A 24382-nucleotide genomic window follows, 5' to 3' on the forward strand; every position below is an offset into this window, starting at 1 on the left:
AGGAGGTAAGAAAATGGACCGAGAGAGGGATGTCATTCATAGCACAATCTAACCGATCCGTGTCCCAGTATAATCCATCACCAGGGGCGAAGCTTCGGAAGGGGTCTTTCAATTGATTATGGTGAGGTGTCTGTCGGATTTCACCTGGGATTTGTGCATGCGCACAGCTACAAAACACACACGCATCTCGGTTTTGAAAGGCCCAAAAAATGTTGTTTATTTTACAAGACCTTGTGTTTCTCTCGCCCAGTACTCTTGCCACTCCACATTCCTTCCCTTTCCGCTCTCCCTTAAGCCTCTCTTTGCGCCCTGCTGGTCGCATTATATATGGTAACATTATATGGCAGCATGATTGTCGGGAACTCCGAAGCTGACTCCCATCCCCCTCCCAAATCTTACTGACCAAGCTACGCCCATGTCCATCATGAAATAATTGACTTGGCTATTGTTGTGTAATTGCATTTATAAAGTGCCTACTATCCTAAGGGGCGTAGAAGTACTTTAAGGAGAGTAGCACGCTACAGGAAAACCAAGGTCAGGATTTTTTGGTTAGTGATTTTAGTGTCTCCTCAGAATAAAGCCTTAGTTACATTACCCAGTTTGTGGTGGTATCACGTCGAGTTGGAAAGTCATAGCTAGCGGGGGTGGGTGATGTTCTCTCATTCAAATTATTGGTGGGGCGTAGATGGTTCTAACCTTGGGGTCTCAGCCCAATATGATGCCCCCTTAAACAGTACGGGTTCGAACACAACCAAAACAATGACTCGTGGAAGCGTCAAAACCAGCGCTAGTAGTAGTACACCTCAGTATGCGCTTTACTAGTTCACTTAACAAATATAGAGATGGAGAGAACGCGGCTGGGGGTGTGAGGGGCGCAGAGAGGCCAGGGATTGAGAGGGCCTGGTGGGGAGGAAGAGCAACAGACTGGGGGTGAAAGGGACGGATGCAAAGGGAGCAACAATAAAGAGTCGGGAGTATATAGATGGAGAAACCCAAGGGGGGAGACAAAGGCGAGGGACCAGGAATATAGACATGAGAGAAAGTAGCAAATCAAGAGGAAGAAGAGACAGTTAAAAGGAGAACAGACAAATTGACGGAAGGTAGAGGAAAAAAGAGTGAAAACGTGAAAAAGAAGAAAGAAGGCGACAGAGAGGAAACAGAGGGCTGGCAGGGGGAGACGGGCGCGCTTCAGCGGATAGCATCTTCCAGCTGAAATGCATGCGCCCCCATGCCTCAGAGCCCCCCTCCCTCCCCGCCCGCCTCCTCGCAGCGGTTTTGTTTGCTGAGATCTCTTCCTTGCTCAGCTCTTTCCTCGGCTCTGACCTTGGGGCTTTGCCTGCTGCAACGAATGAATTGGAGAGATGTGCTTGGGGGTGGGGGTGGGAGAAGGTTGAGAAGAGTGAGGGGGAGGGAGATCTTTTTTCATACCACTCCATCTTCAGTGTCTCGTTCCCGACCTTTCTCTTCTTCTTTTCCGGTTCTGATGTATTCACTTTCTCCTAGGGTTCCTTGAGGCCTCCACAAGTCAGGTTGGCCGAATCTTTGTTGAACTCATCGTAACCATTTGGGTGGATTTTATTTTGTGATCTGACAGTTGTTTCGTAGCCTCAAAGCCATTTTGCCAGTTCTTTTTCGTTGATTTGTGCTCAACGCCATCCATTGTACTATCTTACTCATTTAGGTGGTTTGTATAGCGCTGCCACTTTGAGCTTAGCTCAGATACAAAAAAAATGGGTAAAGGAGGAAATTTAAGGCAGTTTGTCTAGGCTGGCAAGGGTGGGCTCTCTCCCGCAGTCTTTGGGCACTGCCCTGGGCCAGCACTTCGAACGACCTCCTGAACCGTTCTATTGGGTGACCTTCGTTCGTTAGTCTAAATGTCGCACATCAAGTGGTCTTTGTTGGGTTGGCTTGGTTTTTGCTTGAAGGTTCACCTATTGGGTAGTCTTTATTGGGCATCTCTTTATTGTCCCTTATGAACACAATCTTGAATATTTCACTCTCTCAAATTTCGTTTTCTGTGTGGCGTACTGGCCAGGTAGCTTTGCCTTAAACCAAATCCCAGTACTAACATCAAGGATGCTCTTCATGGAGTTACATACATTTGCTCAGTGGTAGATCCTATTTGGCACGTCTTGGGTAACCGGTTTAGAAGGCTTACATTAGGTAGGTTTAGCTTCATTCGTTAGACTGTCTTCTTTGGGTGTTCCTACTGTGCTAATTGCTTCATTGGGTCAATTTTGGTGGGTAATCTTGGGTCTGCTCCTCTTGTATACAATATCAAATTGTTTCCTCACTCTTGTGTATAAACAGTTCTTTCTCAGTACCTAGCTGAGTTTATGCCCTCTGATCATCAGTTTCAATACACTGGCAGTCTTCGTTGGGTTCTCTCATTGAAGTTTCCTGTAGGTTGGTCTCAATGTCGCCTTTTGGGCAGCCTGTCATTGGTCACCTTGTTGTCACTAATTAGGAAGTCTCTATAGCTTGTTCTCTAGCACTTTGGGTGGTTGACCATTGAAACATCTTTATTGGATGTTGACCCCTATATGCACACTATTAATTCATTCCCTACCTCTGATTTTATGTGAGTACTCTATCCTTCCTAATAGCATTGGATGGCCTTCCTTGGGGATCTCAACTTCAACCATTAGGCGATTTTCATTTGTGCTCTCCGTGTTGGTGATTGCGTGGTGTAGTTTGAGTCATCCTGATGTCACCAATGAGTGATCATTATTGCTTGTGCTCAATGTCACCCACTGGAGGGTCGCATTAGATGCTTCCGTGTTACTCCTTGGGCATTCTTCATTGCTTAGTCTCTATTGGGTCTGGGCCCTCTCTGCCCTCTTGTCCCTCCTTATAACTTACCCTGGGGGTATCCCTGCACTGGGAGCCAAGAACCCTCGCGTTAGTGGAGCAGAGACAGGACTGTGAGTAGATGAGGGTTCAGTGCAGGCGATACTCGCAGGCCTTTACTCACCCTGGGTGACACCAGCCTCCTGCTCTTTCAGTCAGTAAAGGTTACTTGGAGGTGGTATCAATAGCCCCGTACTCACACCCAATGTTACCAGGCCCTGCTGTGTGAGTGGGTAAGTCATGGCACTCGATGAGCGCCGATCCCTGCCATGAGCTGTGAGTACTCAGTGAGCAGAGGACTATGGCGTGAGACTGAAGGGGCACAGGCCGGGGACGCCCCTCTTCAAGTCCTCAGGAGACACTCAGCAGCACCTGTAATGTCTGCAGTAATTGGTGCTTGAATATTCGTCTTTCAGAGCTCAGGGTTAATGAAGGCTTTTTATACTGTAAACAAACCTCCCTGTGCCGGAGAGAACTTCTTTATGCCCATTCCTACTATGCAAGGCTCTGCAGACTATCTTTCAAATAGCTTGAAACACTGTGCACTACCATTCGCTACATGCTTGGCACTATGCACTGCCATTCCCACTGCACAGGGCTCTGTACACTGCCATTCCCACTGTGCAAGGCTTTGTGCATTGCCATTCCCACTGTGCAATGCTCTGTGCATTGCCATTCCCATTGTGCAAGGCTCTGTGCATTGCCATTCCCACTGTGCAAGGCTCTGTGCATTGCCATTCCCACTGTGCAATGCTCTGTGCATTGCCATTCCCACTGTGCAAGGCTCTGTGCATTGCCATTCCCACTGTGCAATGCTCTGTGCATTGCCATTCCCACTGTGCAAGGCTCTGTGCATTGCCATTCCCACTGTGCAAGGCTCTGTGCATTGCCATTCCCACTGTGCAAGGCTCTGTGCATTGCCATTCCCACTGTGCAATGCTCTGTGCATTGCCATTCCCATTGTGCAATGCTCTGTGCATTGCCATTCCCACTGTGCAATGCTCTGTGCATTGCCATTCCCACTGTGCAATGCTCTGTGCATTGCCATTCCCACTGTGCAATGCTCTGTGCATTGCCATTCCCACTGTGCAATGCTCTGTGCATTGCCATTCCCATTGTGCAATGCTCTGTGCATTGCCATTCCCACTGTGCAATGCTCTGTGCATTGCCATTCCCACTGTGCAAGGCTCTGTGCATTGCCATTCCCACTGTGCAATGCTCTGTGCATTGCCATTCCCACTGTGCAAGGCTCTGTGCATTGCCATTCCCACTGTGCAATGCTCTGTGCATTGCCATTCCCATTGTGCAAGGCTCTGTGCATTGCCATTCCCACTGTGCAATGCTCTGTGCATTGCCATTCCCATTGTGCAATGCTCTGTGCATTGCCATTCCCACTGTGCAATGCTCTGTGCATTGCCATTCCCACTGTGCAATGCTCTGTGCATTGCCATTCCCACTGTGCAAGGCTCTGTGCATTGCCATTCCCACTGTGCAATGCTCTGTGCATTGCCATTCCCACTGTGCAATGCTCTGTGCATTGCCATTCCCACTGTGCAATGCTCTGTGCATTGCCATTCCCACTGTGCAAGGCTCTGTGCATTGCCATTCCCACTGTGCAATGCTCTGTGCATTGCCATTCCCACTGTGCAATGCTCTGTGCATTGCCATTCCCACTGTGCAATGCTCTGTGCATTGCCATTCCCACTGTGCAAGGCTCTGTGCATTGCCATTCCCACTGTGCAGGGCTCTGTACTCTGCCATTCCCACTGTGCAATGCTCTGTGCATTGCCATTCCCACTGTGCAATGCTCTGTGCATTGCCATTCCCACTGTGCAAGGCTCTGTGCATTGCCATTCCCACTGTGCAGGGCTCTGTACTCTGCCATTCCCACTGCACAGGGCTCTGTACACTGCCATTCCCACTCTGTGCACTGACATTCCCATTGTGCAAGGCTCTGTGCAAGACACTATGTGGCATCGTGCGTTCGAGGTGGCCTGGACTGCCATTGCCACAAAGACCCCACAACCGACACAGTGCGCTGCGCTGCCCACGTGAGAGCAGAAAGCCGCGTGCCCTGTAATTGTGAGAGGGACCACACATGTACGAGACCCTCACAGGAGAGCAGAAGACTCCCATACCCCCTACACCACCAGAAGCATGCATGTGTGGGGTGGGGTGGGGGCGTCATGAGCCGTGCGGTGTGAGCAAAGAGGAATTATGGAAATAATTTTGTCGGGAACTGAATTCTGAGACACGGGGGTATTGCATCGGACATTACACTGGTAGTTGAAGGAACGCTGTTCAGCGCGTGCATTGAGGGGAAGATGAGCAAACAGACGTGCACGGCGGAAGGGGGATAAATGAGCTTCTCTGCCGAGGAGGGGGACAATGTGATGCATGTGTCGAGGAAGAAAACACATCTGTCGTGCACAAAGATCGGAGCTGAAATCAGACCTGTGCACCGAGGGAGAAGGAGCACTAGGAGGCACGAACCATGTGACAGGAATCTGCACATTCGAACTGCGGGGGAGGGGAAATGGGGCATGTATGCAGGCTGCGTGATGGGTGGAAATGCAACAAATACAGGAAAGGGGGAGGGGGTCAATTAGAAAAGCAGAGTGAGGGAGAAATCTCATGCACTCTGGGGGTGGAAGAGGAAATCAGAGTTGCTGTCGGTGAAGAGGATGAGGAGGAGGAATTCGGCGTACTCTTGCTCATAAAGTAAAAAAGTCCACATTTGTAAAGCGCACAATCACCCGTTAGGGTCTCTAGGCGCTGGGGGCCGTCGGGAAGATTAAGCAAGCTATTGCCCAGAGTCACATGGTGCTGGGCTAACCTGCCGCCGGAGCCGGGGATCGAACCGTGGTCCCCAGATAACAGTGTCAGTCGCCCTGGAATTCTCAATAAACCCCACCCTTAAAAAATATAATATTATCTGTAATGGAGTTGTATCCCAATACAAGAATGTTACTGTATTCTTCCTCCAGTACTGAGTTTCTGTAAACAGGCCTTTAAATCCTGTTCTTATCTTGTCACATTTGCTGTGCATTCAAGGACAGATATCGAATGTCGGGCTGTGCCTTCCAGGGAGCTTGGTGTTTTCTTTCTCTGACTTCAAAGTAAGAGGATTTATGTGACAATTCTGATGGGTACCCATGTGAGATAGAAAGGTTGTAGGATATTTTTTTTCTAGTTGGCTCCTCTTTGTGTGCTGCACAATGCTATTTCTTTTCTAGCACATCACAAAGTTTAAAGGTCTGTGATGTACTTGATACTCGTCAGATAGCGTTTCCTGAACTTTGCTTTTTCTGCCTACATTTTCTGATTTTCTCATGGGGCCTTCGGGCTGTGCACACTCTCACACTGTAAATACGTGTGAGAGCGCGCGAGTCCTTCCTATCTGTTATGTGAAGTGGCACTTATTTCATGCTCAGAAACACGGCCTGATCTGTCATTGCGGACCGCCGGGTGCACACTGGTATCCTGAGTAAACTCATGAGCCAGCGTGCCATTGTAGGCCGCTGTGAGTATGCATCCGCACCTATGGTCTCTGTGATTGCATGTGCCGTCTGCCAACGCAGGCTTGTGTGTGCGCACAGACACACATATTAGTTAAACCTGTGTTAAAGTCTGCTGTACAGACTCGGGTGGGCGGACTGGTACCACTAGTGCTGGAAACTATGTGTCCCTCCTACCATTGCAGGTCGATGTGCGTAAAAGCGCACATGCGCCCAGGTAGTGAGGAATACTTATGTATGTGTTCACTACCTATGAGGCCTGCTCTTCCCATAGGTTAATATGGGGAAGTGGTTGACAGTACTTCAGACTGCCAAAGTGGATTGCAGTGGAACAGCCTCATGATGTTTCATATCAAGGGACTCGCAGTGCCAAACCCTTTCCATTGGTAAAGGGGGTTTTGGCATGACTCGCTTAGAAATGCCACTTTGGAATATGAACATTTCAATGCTCCGAGGGTCTCGAGGCCATGGTGTCTGGCTCAAGTGGACACCAGCGAGTTGGTGGAGCACATCTGTGCATTCCTCAATCGACAGCCATAAACTATGGGCATCACACGGGAACAGTAGACCTCTGCCATTTGAGGGCTGAATGGGATAGATTGAAGATAGAGATTGTGACACTTAGCCTCTAAGGGCTGGATCATGGCCCCACTAAAATTAGGATCTGCATTCCTAGGCTACAGAATCTCGAGTGGTAGCATGGTGCGAGTGTGGCTCTGAGAATTGTTTTCTGGAGACAGGATTGTCTAGTGCAGAACCCCAGAAATCGTGCCCGCATCTAAGATGGGGTGGTTCTTGTACTGCGGTGACCCTGACACTCATAAGCATCTAGTTTGTGGTGAGCTGATTTACCAGTGGCGGTACCCCCTAGTCGTCCTTTCGTTTATCGTGCCGCATCTCTCTTGTACAACACGCCAACTGCTTGCTCATTGCATGTGGTGTTTGACTCATAGGGTGCGACCCTCGGGGTGGGGGTGTACCTGGATTTGTGCCTCATTCTACCTCATGTGGCTCTCTCTGCGAAACTTGCACCTGTGTGTGTGACTGAACTGGTCTGGTGCAGATGTACTATAGTGCACTGAACATGATGCCTCCTTTCCAGGGAGGTACGGAATTGCATCTTTCTGCTGTGTATGACCAGAATTGCCTGGTGCAATCCATCTCAACGTGCACTGGTCATTGTGGCTCCTTTCCCGGATGGCGTGGAATTTGCAACTCATTTTTGAAATCTGACGTGCTTGGGGCATCTCAATACCAATATGCTCCAAGTGCTGTGCCGGGATTCCCTGGGTTCAACCCAGATCATTGTATACGGATTGGGTTGCCTCATCCTATCAAGAGGCTCTTCTGTGTCACTCCCCATTCATCAGTTTCCTTGTTTATCGTCATCGCGGCATACCATAGCCCTCTCCACACTTGGCCTCTCCCGAAGACGTCTTGGTGCCAGGTAATAGCGAGAGAGATTGACTGGGTTGAACAAATGCTTCTGTGACAATACGGAAGCAGGTCAAGAGACTGCGTGACTCCTTTGTGTTTTGAGACCTGTGGGTGAACTTCCCAAGGGGCTGCTAACCTCTCACTTGTTTACATCCTAATTAAAACCGTTCGATATTCCCACCTGCTTCTTGAGGACCCAGACAGTGTGACTTAGTCCGCGTGCAGCCCAGTGTCCGGGAGGGGGGGGGGGGGTTTGGTTATCTCCCATCCGGTGTATAGAAAAACCGGGGTGAACTAGAGGGTGGAGGGAGGCTTAAGCCAGGAGTCAGCAGAGGGTGAACCATTGACCTGCTTGGTACGAGTGGCACTGCATTAGGTTGCTCAGTATGTATGTGTTTGTGTGTAAGAGCATGCTGTACAAACTGTCTGACACCTTTTGCTCGGCGGAGTGAGTGTGTTTGTGTGTTTGAGAACCGTCTGTTATTCAAAACACTGACTGATGGTGCTGCATAATACGTTGATTGTTTTCAAAAGCACAGTACCTTTTGACATTGGATTTTTCTGCGTTGCTCTGGCACGCGGTGCTGCTAAAAAGTGTTCTATTTTTGTGTATATGTATAATTTTGATATCGCGTACCGCTTAAAGGTGCTCTCTCTCAATTAGGTAGCGGAGGGTTAGATTAGGAATTGTCCACAATGTGCAGAATAGTTATATCATAATAAAACGAGTGGGCCTCATCCTGCTAGTAATATTTCCAAATGTGTTTTATGCCCAAAATTATATGATGGTCATGTTATAATGACTGAATATGAGTGTTAAATATAAACGTTTTTTACATACATCCCGTGTGAAGTTTCTTATGTGACGCTCTGTGTATTTATCACGAAGGGCAGCTATGCCTTTGCTTTACACATTGCCTCTGTAGTGAGCCTGACTGCTCAGAGCCAAGCTACCCAAGGGTGAGCAAGGGTTATACAGCGAGTGTAATCATCTGCCCTTGACGGGAGAAGTAGTTCTGCCCGGCTGGGGGCATTCCTTCAGCCAACCAGACACTGCCAAAACAGTCTGTAAATCAATGGTGCCGATATTTCAGACTATGGATAGCACAAATGAAGCACATTTTTTGGTAATTCTGAAGTGTCGTAGAAACAAATATTTTAATATGACCAAAACAAAACAATACACAAGGTAATGACATTTCCACACGTTATCGTTTGTGCGCCCTATACTTTTATCAGTAAAACTGTGTGTCTGTGCAAATGTAATGGTCATTTCAGTTGAAGATGTGTTGTCTCTAATGGCAGTGTGCTACAACACCATGCATACTCCACTTTACCCCACCCTACTATTCACCACTCCATGACTCTGCACTCTAATCTGCACCACTCCACACTGACACGACACTCCACACTGCGTCTCTGCACTCTACCTTGCACCTCTCAACTCTGTCACTTCACTCAACGCCTTTCTACTCTACACACTGTACGCCATGCCAGTGCACTCTACCCCACACTATTCTACTGTGCACTGCTGCACTCTTTGCCACTGCTCTCTGCACCAATCCACTCTAAGCCACTCTAATGTACTCTACACCACTCTATTCCACTCTGCTCCTTTAAACTTTACGCCACTCCACGCTATGCCACTCCACTCTGCCCCACTGCACTCTAGGCCACAGTACTCCACCCCAATGCACTCTACACCACTTAACTCAAAACCAAACACTCCACACTATGCCACTTCACTCCACACTGCGTCACTGCAGTCTACTCTGCACCAGTCCACGCTGTGCCACTTCACTCAAGGCCTCTCTACACCATTCTACGCCAATGCACTATACCCCACACTACTATACTTTGCACTGCTACACTCTTCGCCACTGCACTCTATTACAATCTTCTCTTAACTACTCTAATCTGGTCTGCACCGCTGCACTCTATGACACTCTGCTCTAAGACACTGGACTGTACCCCACTTCACTCTACTCTGAAACAATCTACTCTACGTCACTGTACTCTACTCCACGCCATTACACCCTACCCTACGTCACTGCACTCTACGCCAATAGACTCTCCACCACTTTATTCAAAGCCAATGTACTCTACGGCAATATACTCTGCACCACTGTACTTTACACCTCTTCACTCTAGTCCACTCTATGAAACTCAATTCTGCAACACTACACGAAACTCCACTGTATGACACTCTTCTCCATTAAACTTTACTTCACTCTGACAGTCTACTCCACTCTATGCCACTCTTCAACTCCACCCTACAACGCTCTACGCAACTCGTTCTATACCCCTCCATGTGACTATGGTCCACTCCACTCTACGCCACTCCACTCTGACGCTGTATGCCACTCAATGCTACACCACTCTACTCCACTTTCCTACACTACTCCACTCTATGCCACTCCACAACAATCTACTCCACTCTACATTACTCTACAACACTCTGCTCCACTCTACGCAACACTATGCCACTCCACTCTGCTCAACTCCATGACACTCTGTGCCACTCTACTCCACGCTACGCCCTTCCACTCTGATACTCTACTGCCTCCACGACACTATACACCACTCCTCTCTAATCTACACCACTATACGCCACTCCACTCTGACAGTCTGCCACTCAACTCTGCACCACTCTACTCCACTGTCCTACACTTCTCCACTCTATACCACTCCACAACAATCTACTCCACTCCACAACACTCTGTTCCACTCTACGCAACACCCTCTATGACACTCCACGTTGCTCTACACAACTCCATGGCACTCTGTGCCACTCCACTCTACAACACTCTATTCCACGCAACTGTACGCCACGCTTCCACTCTGATACTCTACACCCTTCACGACACTATACACCACTCCACTCTATGCCACTCCACTCTAGGCAACTCAACTCTAATCTACACCACTATATGTCACTCTAGGGCTCTCTAGACCACTCCATAACACTCCATGCTATTCCACTTTACGACACTCCACTCCCCTTTACTCCACTAACTTTTAGCCATGCTAATCAGCCGCCACATTGGCTTACAACATTTCTTAAATATATTGGCAAAGCCAATAGGTCTTGCGTATGCTTTGCCTTTTGCTTGTTTCTTAAAAAAAGCAGTTTAACCAGTTTGAAACTACCATTTCCCAGTTTTTGCTCCTCTCAGCCTAAGGAGTACCTCATGGCCCCATTCCCAACCTATGTGATTCAGACTCTATTTGGAACACCTCAGGCAATACTGGCCAGTCAAGACTCCTGCATCCACCAACATGGCAACAACACCAAATGTACCCTGAAGGTGTCATAGTTGAGACATTCACCGCCTAAGATCCCGCTCGGTATCATCCAATATGGGATAGGGATTATCTCCTACACATGGAATCCAGCCAAAGCAGAATCTGTTCTCCTGCATGAGGAAACCTCCGAGGCACAGATCCGAGCTTGTCTTTCAGTCATGACCTTTAACAGCTTTGCTGTCGCTCTGTCGCAAACTTCAGGAAGTCTCTAAGTTTCTGAAACCACCCAAATAGGTTTTCAAGTACCATGTAAATATAAAGATCCAAATTGCTTTGTATCAAGCAAGATGAAACTTCTGTCCCCTTGCCCATCCAAGCTTCTTCGCACAATCTTTGGTCCTTTCAAACATAAATGTTAGCAAAGGTACATTAACTGTCCAATTAGCTTTCAACCTAGCTCAGTTAAGGGCTATCTTTTATGCCCCCACCCTATTAATCACAAGATGTTTGACGTGGTCTCCTCCTCCCAGGTCGCATTAGGTTGTAATGCTTTTTGCATCAGTTACAAAGTAATCCTTTCCGAAAAACACTACGCTCTTGCATGCAAGTTATCTGTCTGTGGTCGCCAAATGACCAACCACAGTCACTCAATTTCTGAGCTTGCAATCTTGATTCTAGAGAGCTAGCAAAGAAAAAATGTCAGAACACGTTTGCATCATCCATTCTCCTGGGTTCTGGCATGTAATTTTCCTGCCTTTATCTATTCAAAAAAAAAAGAACTCCGAAAATAACTGCTATGTTGGGATGGGAGGGCCCGGTGGGACTTTGGCTGCCGCCTTGCTGGACGAAACTGAAACCGAGCATGAGTAAAAACTGCCTTTGCTAGAATGAGCTTGCTAAAATAGGGGAGTGCTGCCTAAAATGCCTAGCCATGCAAAAAAAGGGCAAAGACCATTAAAAGATCCTTCTCTGAGAGACCAGGCTGAGAGATTGGTATATACGGTTCTCCTACTTGATGAAAACCAGGTTAGCATTTCGGGTCAGCTTGTTGCCAGTGAAAGAACCCTCTCTGAATGGCTGGGCCAAGTAATAGGTGCATAAGTTTCTCCTCCTTCAAGAAGATGAGGTTAGCACAGTGGGTGAGCTCGCCACAAGTGAACGATCCTTCTCTGAAATACCAGGCCAGCAAGAAGGTGGATCAGTCTGTTAGTAGGACGGCACAAGGATGTAGTCTGTCTGCCAACTGACCAACCGTGTCAATTTCAATCTAAATATTATTGAGAATGAGAATGTTGGTCCAACATTCCCGTATAAGGTTGGACAGAATACAGCACTCGTCCTTCTTACTGTTGTTCGAAATGCCCCTGTTGCGTAATGGAGGCAATGCAACCATATAGTAGGAAAAAAATTCTCCTACAATTTCTGTTCAACCTGTAATTTCTAATATTTCATCAAATGTATTATCGACTCTGTACTTACCCCCTTCCTGCTATGAGCAGTGCTCTGTTGGTCTTCTAGGCTGGATCTCCATTTTAAAAACGCCCAAAGATATGAAATAGGACAAGCTCACTGAAGGAGACCGTGAAATCAACCATGCACTCAGGGAGGAGATATCGGCCACGCAAAGTGGGAGAGGAACAAAAATAAACCATGAACATAAGGAGAGGGAAAAATCTGATATACTCTCTGAGGAGGAGGAAAACTCAAATATGCGCTCAAGGTTAGAAGGAGCAGAAACTGGATATGTGGTGTGGATGAGGGAAAGGAGCAATCGGATACCTGTGCTGGAAGGAGGACAAACTCAAAATGTATACTAAGTAGAAATCGGGCATGAGTGGTAGAAATCTGACGCAAACACTGAGGGGGAACGAGAAATCTGACACTTGCGTTGCAGAAGAGGCAGGGGCATAGCCTCGGGAAGAGGATAAACCAGACATGCGCTCCGTCATTGGAAGAGACTCTTTAAACGCTCTCTAAGGGAGGAGAATTTGGGCATTTAAAGTAAAGGAAGCGGAGAAAGCTGGCATATCTTTGGAAAAAAAGGTCAATCGAGCACATACTCTGTTTGTGGAGGAGCAGTCGGGTGCTAGATCTGGGGTGGAGGGAAACTTTGATACTCTTTGGGGTGAGGCATGGGGATAGACGTGCTTTTGGGGTGGGGGTAACTGAGCATTTGTTGTGGAGGAGGTAAAATCAAAGGTGTGATTGATGGGGTGCTCACTTTTAGCCTGCTGGGAGGATATCTATAGAATTTACTGTCATCTTGTCAAAGACATGACAATTTTTAGCAGAATTTGTATATGATTTAATTGTTTATAGTAAAATCGTGCACATGAACACCCAGCTCTCCAGAATAGACTGTGTTGTTCTGTTCCTCTCGACATAAATAGAACAGTATTTTTGACAATTAGATAATAACTACTTCTTAGAAAAATTAGTAGGGGGCTTTGTACAATATAACCAGTGAGGCGCCCGCACGATACTGTAAACACTCATCACAGACACAATATAATTCTTTGAATAAACATTTAATTTATATGCTCATCAGGATCTTTTGTGGGCTGAGCACCTGCCTCCAAGATCTGTGTGTAACATTCGGGTTAGATCGCTGAATTTTGTCTGGAACCACAAATAGCCTGCCCCTTCCCTTCATGCCTTCCCTCATCCCACTAGACCAAGCCTCCCTTCTCTACACAAACTTCAACGACCCCCCCCCCCAGTCAAATTCTGCTACCCTCCCTCCCTCACAAATACCCATATTTCCCTTAGTAGAACTTGCACACTGCAGTCAGTCTATACCACAAATGTATAACTTCCAAAAACATGAGGAAAGTCCCCCCACCACCCATTAAAAGAAAGTGGGATACAGAAATAATTTCTACAGCAGGCCTCTAACGTAGCGTCCAAGCAAGCTATGTGCTCTAGTTACTGAGAGCTCACCGGAAATATTTGTTTGACACCAATGCCTTACTATAACATACTTATGGAAGTTAACCAATTTAATGCTGCCATTCTTCAAAATATTAATGTCTATGTGTATTAGGCACTAACTTATTTTTCCCTCCAGATTATAGGGCGTGTGGAAAACAAGACATGGCTGTCAAAATTTCAACAATGGAAGTTTTAAACTTTCAAAGCAAAGAGATTTGCATGACATTGTGATTCCCGGGTCACAAATAGAAGATGGATCTTATATTTAGAAAATAAGGCTCAGCACTTCTTTGCATGGATAGAGGAATGCATTTAATACATTTCACTTGATAGTAACTTCAATGGCTTTGCTGGAGATAATAGCCATTATTCTGAATAACATATCCCAATATTCTGGTTTTAGGAAATTTTACCTATGCCACACAGGGATGTAAATTATCTTGGATGAAACGGCATAGCAAGATCCATACATTTTCCAAAATAATGAATCTGTGATTGCATGTGCGCTGCAACTTACCAGACAAAATCAATTCATTTATTGAATCTAACAAAATGTTTCTCTCAAGCGGGTTGGATTCAGCGAAAAAATTGATTGAGAGATCATTGCTAACTTGCTGTATTTACTTTTGTTCAAATCAAAATAAATCCATTCTCAGTGTCAGTGGAAAGTATTGGTATTTGAGGAGGGTTGAAAGAGAAAAGTGGAATATCTGCACTATTGATTTATTCACTTCTTTGCAGATCTGCTCTTGGAAAAGAATGGTATACAGCTGTAGACTAGCACAAAGAAGTGAGTATTTATCTTTTTTCCATGTTAAATAATTAACAGAACTTGATAAACGAGATAATGTTTTGAAACAGCCCTGTCAAATATTGAACACCGAAACAAATTGGCATTCGAGGCAAGTAGCTACATTTTTTCTTATGCAGACTTGATTGGCCTGTCATTCTTATACTATTCTCAGGTTTTAGATTTTTTCTCTCTTTAACATTTTCTGCTTAGCTTAGGTTAATTTTGCTGGGACTGCTTTTTATTGGTGATATTTTACGTGATGGCAATAGCAATGCTGTAGCATTTTTTCATTTTCTACTAACTTCTGCACTATTTGAGGAATATGCCTAAAAATGGTCAGATTTGTGCTCTGTCCAGCTTATGGTCTTCATTTAAAAAGTTGTTCAAATCAGTTGAGAGTTACGAAATTATTTAGGATGACCAAAAAGTAAAGTTTCCCATTTTAAGTTCTATAGGTGTTTTTCCTTAGACTACAGAAAAAAATGCAGATAGAAATGTGTTTGAATTAGCTCATTTTTGAGGTTTGTGTACATTCCCTCAAGTAGTTTTTGAGATATGCGTGTTACAAAAATATGCTAGATGGGCTTTGCAGTAATAACCCTTTGTATGCTTGTATCGTTAATTAGCAAATTATTCTGAGATCCAAACTGGATCCGAAGATAAAAAAATGCAAAAATGATTAAAATGTGATTGCCTGAGGGAACATTTTGTTGAGCAGGCCATTTCAATTTCCACAAATCCATGGTGGTATCCATTCTATCTGGAAAAACTAGCTCTGTGCTGCAGGTTCTGTGAGCAGTATGGTGGGGGTACAGGTCCTGAATGTACTGGGGAGGGCCCAGTGCCCTACCAGAAGCCCTGAGTTTAGATGATTCAGTTTTGCACAGTGCATACTGGGGGTATGGGCTGTGCGAAAGATTTGTCTGGAACCCATCGCACATGGCTGAAAAGCCCAAATAAGTTCATAGAAAAAACCTTGAAAAAGAGAAGACATGGTTCCTTAATCAAAAGAGAAAATAATGGTTGTTATTAAAAAAAAAAATCATAGAGATTTTTCTTAAAGTTTTAATTTTGCAGGACATTGTAGTTACTAGGCTTCACCTAAAACCAAAACTTGTAAATTATGGTGCACACTTATCATAACTCCACATTACAATGTCCATGAATCACATATGATGTCATAGGTTTACTGAATTCATACAATTCCCTACAACTGCACCGTGTGCATTTAACTCATTGATTGGTTTTGCGTCAGATGGAGGCATCCACCTCCCACTCATTGTATGGGAATTGAGAGATCTGTTGTGCAGAACGTCATCATCCCCATATTCACGGGGTGCTTACATGAGAGATAGGCTACCCCATTCATCGAAAGCAGATGGAAGATTCTGTCAAGACTAGATTTTTAGAGAATGTCTTTCCGCATTAAGGAGTTGCGAACAAGCTTCGTGCATACAAGATTATATTAAAAGTTTGTCATCCAGGAGTTATGTATTTTAATAACACGTTGCCTGAATAATGGCAATAGTTGGTGGCATACCCATTAAAATTAGATTATAGATCCAAGCCACAAATGATTGGGGTTTGGGTCTCACTACATCATCCTTATTGTCCTTCATGGCCCCTATTCTCGAAGAATCCCTGGATTTCCCGTAATCTCACTTGTGTGAGGAATACTTAACGAAAGATGCCATTTATACTTTTATACGCTGCTTGATCTCTGCGTGTGTCACTCTTCAGGTGTGTTCTAAAGCTAGTTGTTCAGCCCTTCATTACTACCCTGCATGGTTCATTGATAACAAAATAAATAATACAATAAATACTTCGAATAAAGGGTGTTGATAGTTTTAGACTTTCCACCTATAAACTACGTTGGCTACATTGCCTCTCGTTGTTTCGACTGTCCAGGTGAAGTTGTCGGCAGGAGTAGTCGTCTTTGCCATGACACTGTCCCATCAGTTGGAGGCAACTGCCTGCATCATACCTTCCTGGCAAGAGCACTAGGGGTGGGGGTGAAATTGACCAAAAAAACGTGTTTGCTAAGACTTTCTTGCGTGAACACTGCAGCGTTGAGGCCCCGCTACTAAGCAGTTCTGCTCATTTGGCTGACTTCACAAAAACGTTTGACGTTCTAGCTGCAGACCTTTGACCTCTTGGAACAGATAACCTGTTCTAGGTTAGGCGTGACAAGCTGAGACAGCCGCTGGTTCACAGGCAAACTCCGGAATAACTTACAACAAGCATTGAAAATGCAATAGGTCTCGCAATAGAAGAGTTTGACATTTTTCGTTTTGCATATGGATGAGTGGCGTTGCGTGGATGAGTGGCGTTGCGTGGATGAGTGGCGTTGCGTGGGTGAGTGGCGTTGCGTGGGTGAGTGGCGTTGCGTGGGTGAGTGGCGTTGCGTGGCTGAGCGGCGTTGCGTGGCTGAGCGGCGTTGCGTGGCTGAGCGGCGTTGCGTGGGTGAGCGGCGTTGCGTGGGTGAGCGGCGTTGCGTGGGTGAGCGGCGTTGCGTGGGTGTGTGGCGTTGCGTGTGTGTGTGGCGTTGCGTGTGTGAGTGGCGTTGCGTGGGTGAGTGGCGTTGCGTGGGTGAGTGGCGTTGCGTGGGTGAGTGGCGTTGCGTGGGTGAGTGGCGTTGCGTGTGTGAGTGGCGTTGCGTGTGTGAGTGGCGTTGCGTGTGTGAGTGGCGTTGCGTGTGTGAGTGGCGTTGCGTGTGTGAGTGGCGTTGCGTGTGTGTGTGGCGTTGCGTGTGTGTGTGGCGTTGCGTGTGTGTGTGGCGTTGCGTGTGTGTGTGGCGTTGCGTGGCTGAGTGGCGTTGCGTGGCTGAGTGGCGTTGCCTGGGTGAGTGGCGTTGCGTGGGTGAGTGGCGTTGCGTGGGTGAGTGGCGTTGCGTGGGTGAGTGGCGTTGCGTGGGTGAGTGGCGTTGCGTGGGTGAGTGGCGTTGCGTGGTTGAGTGGCGTTGCGTGTGTGAGTGGCGTTGCGTGTGTGAGTGGCGTTGCGTGTGTGAGTGGCGTTGCGTGTGTGAGTGGCGTTGCGTGTGTGAGTGGCGTTGCGTGTCTGAGTGGCGTTGCGTGTCTGAGTGGCGTTGCGTGTCTGAGTGGCGTTGCGTGTCTGAGTGGCGTTGCGTGTCTGAGTGGCGTTGCGTGGCTGAGTGGCGTTGCGTGGCTGAGTGGCGTTGCGTGGCTGAGTGGCGTTGCGTGGCTGAGTGGCGTTGCGTGGTTGAGTGGCGTTGCGTGGTTGAGTGGCGTTGCATGTGTGAGTGGCGTTGCATGTGTGAGTGGCGTTGCATGTGTGAGTGGCGTTGCGTGTGTGTGTGGCGTTGCGTGTGTGTGTGGCGTTGCGTGTGTGAGTGGCGTTGCGTGTGTGAGTGGCGTTGCGTGGTTGAGTGGCGTTGCGTGGTTGAGTGGCGTTGCGTGGTTGAGTGGCGTTGCATGTGTGAGTGGCGTTGCATGTGTGAGTGGCGTTGCATGTGTGAGTGGCGTTGCATGTGTGTGTGGCGTTGCGTGTGTGTGTGGCGTTGCGTGGGTGAGTGGCGTTGCGTGGCTGAGTGGCGTTGCGTGGCTGAGTGGCGTTGCGTGGCTGAGTGGCGTTGCGTGGCTGAGTGGCGTTGCGTGGCTGAGTGGCGTTGCGTGGCTGAGTGGCGTTGCGTGGGTGAGTGGCGTTGCGTGGGTGAGTGGCGTTGCGTGGTTGAGTGGCGTTGCGTGTGTGAGTGGCGTTGCGTGGTTGAGTGGCGTTGCATGTGTGAGTGGCGTTGCATGTGTGAGTGGCGTTGCATGTGTGTGTGGCGTTGCGTGTGTGTGTGGCGTTGCGTGTGGCGTTGCGTGTGTGTGTGTGGCGTTGCGTGTGTGAGTGGCGTTGCGTGTGTGAGTGGCGTTGCGTGGGTGAGTGGCGTTGCGTGGGTGAGTGGCGTTGTGTGGGTGAGTGGCGTTGCGTGGGTGAGTGGCGTTGCGTGGGTGAGTGGCGTTGCGTGGGTGAGTGGCGTTGCGTGGGTGAGTGGCGTTGCGTGGCTGAGTGGCGTTGCGTGGTTGAGTGACGTTGCGTGGTTGAGTGGCGTTGCGTGTGTGAGTGGCGTTGCGTGGTTGAGTGGCGTTGCGTGGTTGAGTGGCGTTGCATGTGTGAGTGGCGTTGCGTGTGTGAGTGGCGTTGCGTGTGTGAGTGGCGTTGCGTGTGTGTGTGGCGTTGCGTGTGTGTGTGGCGTTGCGTGTGTGTGTGGCGTTGCGTGTGTGTGTGGCGTTGCGTGTGTGAGTGGCGTTGCGTGTGTGAGTGGCGTTGCGTGTGTGTGTGGCGTTGCGTGTGTGTGTGGCGTTGCGTGTGTGAGTGGCGTTGCGTGGCTGAGTGGCGTTGCGTGGGTGAGTGGCGTTGCGTGGGTGAGTGGCGTTGCGTGGCTGAGTGGCGTTGCGTGGTTGAGTGGCGTTGCGTGGTTGAGTGGCGTTGCGTGGTTGAGTGGCGTTGCGTGGTTGAGTGGCGTTGCGTGTGTGAGTGGCGTTGCGTGTGTGAGTGGCGTTGCGTGTGTGTGTGGCGTTGCGTGTGTGTGTGGCGTTGCGTGTGTGTGTGGCGTTGCGTGTGTGTGTGGCGTTGCGTGTGTGAGTGGCGTTGCGTGTGTGAGTGGCGTTGCGTGTGTGAGTGGCGTTGCGTGTGTGAGTGGCGTTGCGTGTGTGAGTGGCGTTGCGTGTGTGAGTGGCGTTGCGTGGGTGAGTGGCGTTGCGTGGGTGAGTGGCGTTGCGTGGGTGAGTGGCGTTGCATGGGTGAGTGGCGTTGCATGGGTGAGTGGCGTTGCGTGGGTGAGTGAATGGTTAGCTGTTGCTTATGCGACGTATAGCACTTAATACTAAAGTAGGCAGACCTTCTTAGCCTTTGTGAGAATAATAGCAAAATAAAAATAAAAACCAGATCAAGTCAAGGACGCAAACGGCACCATGCTATTGTTTATTTACTCAGATGATATGCATAAAAATGTAACTTGTGAGCACGTTTCTCTAACTCTCCAATAATCCCATTACAACACTTTGTACAAATGAGATTGGGACTCATCCTTCCGAAGTCGAGAAAAATGTGCAACGCTGTGTTGAAGTTCATTTTTTTAATTAACAAAATGCAAATAATGTGGAGAGATTTCAAGTGATTCAGGAATGGGGGCCCTTGTAAAGAGAAAGTACGGCCGGCCTGGGCAGTGATAGGGGAGGAGGGAGGAGAAATGCGAGTCACGGCAGCAGCAGCCTTTGATGTGCCTGCCGGCCGGCCGTGAATAATTAGGGGGTGAGAAATGCGCTCGGAGGGCTGCCTTTGATGTGGTAATGCGAGGCAGGCAGGCAGGCGGCTGGTGGCATTGTGCACGCGCTTTTTAGGGCTTGCGCAAGCGCAATGACCTAAAAAGCACATGCACTTGAAGGAATCGCCAGTGGAATCGCCAGTGGATAAACACTGGATAAGCCCCTATAGAGCTTCGCCAGCTATGCGCTGAAGCGCATCAGCAGGCGAGCCCTAAAAAGTACATTTTCGCATTTTTCCACTTGCAGATAGCTTCGAAAAGGCTGCCTGGCGTGCTTTCATAGAGCGGCTCATATTTGGAGGGGTCAGTGGCACCTGTCTGGAGTTTAAGCCAGAGGCTGGGACTTTTCACATCAAAGTTTAGGCCAAGTGAGAATTCAGCAGGTATTCTCTAAATACAAGGCAGTCGCCTCCGAAATTTGGTCGGTGTATTTTTCGTTTCAGGCAAACGTACAGGGGGAAACCACCTGTTTCTCAGATATTGACTTGTTGCATTTACCTTGCCACAGGGTGTAACCATGTGTTTCACATTGCATACACGAGATGCGTCGTCGTCTGTCCCAAACTGGCCTCTCTGCATCCGAGCTAGTCGTATTTATTTTTGTCAAGGTGATTTAGTGATTGCTTATCCTCATTACTGCAATCTCGCGGCCATCTCTTTTCTTCCAGTCTGCGCCACCGTGGTTTGTTTATTTTCCTTCATGGTTCTCTATGACGTGCACAAGACCCCAAGGGGCACCGGTGCACTTTATAAGTGATGCAAGACTGTAAACAGAATAGGTGAATCGAAGGTGCAGACTCGCATCGCAAAGGTGAAAGATACTTAAAGGATAATGACGTGAATACATATTATGCATGCGTGGTCTATACAAAAGTACTGAATAGACCGGTCCCATTCATGCGACACCATATGAACAAAACCTGAATATCTGAGAAAGTGACATAAGGTGAAAGGGGATAGGTATGTTAAAAAGGCAGACACTGGCTTTCAAATGTTCTTTCCATTGCTGATGTTGGGACTCTTTATGAAGTCCCTAATTTGAGTAGGTGGTTGCAGGTGGGGTCCACCGGCACTCATTTTTAGGGACGGTGACTTATTTCAACTCATTGTACTTTTACCCAGAGCAAGAAAGAGAAAACACAAAATAAGTGGAAGAGATAGGCAACAAAATAGAGACAAAGTGAGAAGCCGGGATGAAAAAACGACTACGAGAGTTAGATTAAAAGTTTGGGGTGTTTGGTGGTAGATGAAAGAGGCATAGGGTGGAATTAAGACTATCTAGCCTTGGTGTTTGGCACCTCATGCCTGTAGAGCCGGCCAATGCCGCCTGAGCAAAACTCTGAGCTCTGCCAATTATTATTTTACAAATTAAGCACCATCTTTATGGCATCCTTGAAACTCATACCTACTAAAAATGTCAGTTGGCCACAACATGGCGACTGGACAATAAGAAGTGTCCCTGCTGCCCTCCTCAAACCATCAGGGTCAACCTCTGTGCTGTCTTTGCCTCTCTTCACCAGGCTATAACCATCTGGCAAATTACTCCTGAGGAGGTGTGTTGGACCTGGATGCAGTACAGCACTCAGTGAAAGACCTCAGAACAGGACACAGGACCAGACTTCATTTGAGACTTTCAGAAGCGGACTTGATACAGAAGACGATACTTCCAGATCTCGACACGGTACATTACATGAACCTACCGAACTGGACATATCGTCAAGGAAGCCTTCAGTGTGCACAGTGCAGTAATCCACGCGAGTCCTCCAGTGATGAACATAGCACTGCAGATGAAGCCTCTAGAGTTGGACACAGGACAACACTCAGTGGAAAGCTACAGAATTGAACATGATATGGCTGTTGAAGCTTCCAGACCTGGGCACTATACAATACTCTATGAATCTCAGACCCAGTCACAGTTCTCCAGGAAAGGCCACCAGGATAGAGGAGAAGACCTCAACTGATGCATCGAGAACAGATCAAAACGCTTCAGGCGAGTCCTCCAAAACTAGACGCAAAAAACCTGAAAAAAGCTTCAATAACTGAAATACTCATGGTTATGTCTCCAGAAAAGTGCAGCGATGTCGGCACCATACCCCAAGGGTGTCCTCCAAAAATAGACATATTGCTGTAGATGAAACCTTCAGATCTGGCTGCAGACCTCCAGGTGAGCTGGCGAGGCCCCTGAACTAAACACCATAACCCGAAAGTGGATTCCGTAATGGGATACAGAGGCCGAGTCGAGGCCTTCAGTGCTGGGCACAATACTGCACCTGGAACCTCCAGCTCTTGGCACAATATTCCATAGGAGACCTTCACAGCTGTACAAAGGATTAGAAGAGGCTTCCAGAACCCATGGTACTTCCTCCAGAACTGAGCATGAGGCTGGACGTAAGGCATCCAAAGATGGAAGCAATAAACCAGATGTGGCCTCCACAACTGAACTAATGCTCTAAAGATAACCGCTAGAGTTGGGTGCGGTACTCGAGAGCGGGGTGTCAGAACTGGACTTGGTAATCCAGGTGTGGCCTTATTTGGGAAGCAATGCCCCATCCAGCTTTCCATGCTGGTATTGCCTGCTGTGGCAGAGTGTGGAACAAGGCTACAAAAATCTATGCAACTATACAGTGAGACACTATGTGCTTTATTTCTATGCAGTGATATGGTGGGACAGACATATAGGCATGTCTGGCATGTTATTTCTTGTCCTGTGGTGATACAGGGATGCAGAAGTGGAGGTATGTCTGAGATACTTTTTCTCCCCTTGCAGTGAGATGCAAGAAGGATAAAAATACCCAGTATTCTTTATTCCCTGCAGTGATACAGTGAGAGAGAGGGGTAGACACATCCAGTGTACTTTATTCCTGCAGTGGTACAGTGAGAGAGAAGGATAGACATATCCTGTGTTCTTTAGTACTGCAGTGGTACAGTGAGAGAGAGGGGTAGACACATCCAGTGTACTTTATTCCTGCAGTGGTACAGTGAGAGAGAAGGATAGACATATCCTGTGTTCTTTAGTACTGCAGTGGTACAGTGAGAGAGAGAGGGGTAGACACATCCAGTGTACTTTATTCCTGCAGTGGTACAGTGAGAGAGAAGGATAGAAATATCCTGTGTTCTTTAGTACTGCAGTGGTACAGTGAGAGAGAAGGATAGAAATATCCTGTGTTCTTTAGTACAGCAGTGATACAGTGAGAGAGAGGGGTAGACACATCCAGTGTACTTTATTACTGCAGTGGTACAGTGAGAGAGAAGGATAGAAATATCCTGTGTTCTTTAGTACTGCAGTGGTATAGTGAGAGAGAAGGATAGAAATACCCGGTATTCTTTATTCCCTGCGGTGATACAGTGAGAGAGAGGGGTAGACACATCCAGTGTACTTTATTCCTGCAGTGGTACAGTGAGAGAGAAGGATAGAAATGTCCTGTGTTCTTTAGTACAGCAGTGGTACAGTGAGAGAGAAGGATAGAAATACCCGGTATTCTTTATTCCCTGCGGTGATGCAGTGAGAGAGAGGGGTACACACATCCAGTGTACTTTATTCCTGCAGTGGTACAGTGAGGGAGAAGAATATAAATAAGGCTCCCTGTTTTCCGTTTTTACGGATTTGTTCAGATAAATACAGACAGAAAACAATGTGTTTTCTGTCTGCATTTATTTTTAAAGGGGGATAAATACGGAAATTTGTGCTTCTTTGAATGAACCTCTGTGTTGTCTTTCATGCATTATAGCCCAAAGGCTGAGCAGATGGACAGCATGGAAAATGAAAAAACAGGATGAAATGTCTTTAAATAATGGCATTTGTCAACATGCATTTGTGGTATAATGCTAATATTTACCAGTGGATGTATTAGCATGTAATATTTGGTAGCTTAAATAGTGAAAACATGACAGACATCAAAGTATGAGTGTACGTCGAACAGTTAAATGCATATGGAAATGAACAGTTTTACAGCTTAATTTTTACGCAAAACACAAAGTAAATATGGATAAATACAGATAAAATGGCAAAAAAATAAATATGGATAAATACAGACGGAAATGTTAAAAAAATAAATACCATAAAACCGGGAGCCCTAAATATAAATATCCTGTGTTCTTTAGTACAGCAGTGGTACAGTGAGAGAGAAGGGTAGACACATCCAGTGTACTTTATTCCTGCAGTGGTACAGTGAGAGAGAAGTATAGAAATAGCCTGTGTTCTTTAATACTGCAGTGGTACAGTGAGAGAGAAGTATAGAAATAGCATGTGTTCTTTAGTACTGCAGTGGTACAGTAAGAGAGAGAAGGATAGAAATACCCGGTATTCTTTATTCCCTGCGGTGATACAGTGAGAGAGAG

At 47.2% G+C, this 24382-nt stretch overlaps 1 protein-coding gene and 1 long non-coding RNA gene across 10 annotated transcripts in view; one reads left to right on the top strand and one right to left on the bottom strand.

Annotated features, from left to right (window-relative positions):
• LOC144826009 (uncharacterized) overlaps window positions 1-24382 on the top strand; it is a 425789-nt gene that overhangs the window by 251258 nt on the left and 150149 nt on the right. Inside the window, exon 4 of the long non-coding RNA XR_013609668.1 lies at window positions 14724-14772. This is a non-coding gene — a long non-coding RNA (uncharacterized LOC144826009). The remainder of the gene's footprint in view (window positions 1-14723; window positions 14773-24382) is intronic.
• The window catches only part of ELAVL3 (ELAV like RNA binding protein 3), a 133316-nt gene that overhangs the window by 97692 nt on the left and 11242 nt on the right, over window positions 1-24382 (bottom strand). The window lies entirely within an intron of this gene.

The sequence above is a fragment of the Lissotriton helveticus genome, chromosome 1_1 (assembly GCF_964261635.1).
Source record: "Lissotriton helveticus chromosome 1_1, aLisHel1.1, whole genome shotgun sequence".
NCBI lineage: Eukaryota > Metazoa > Chordata > Amphibia > Caudata > Salamandridae > Lissotriton > Lissotriton helveticus.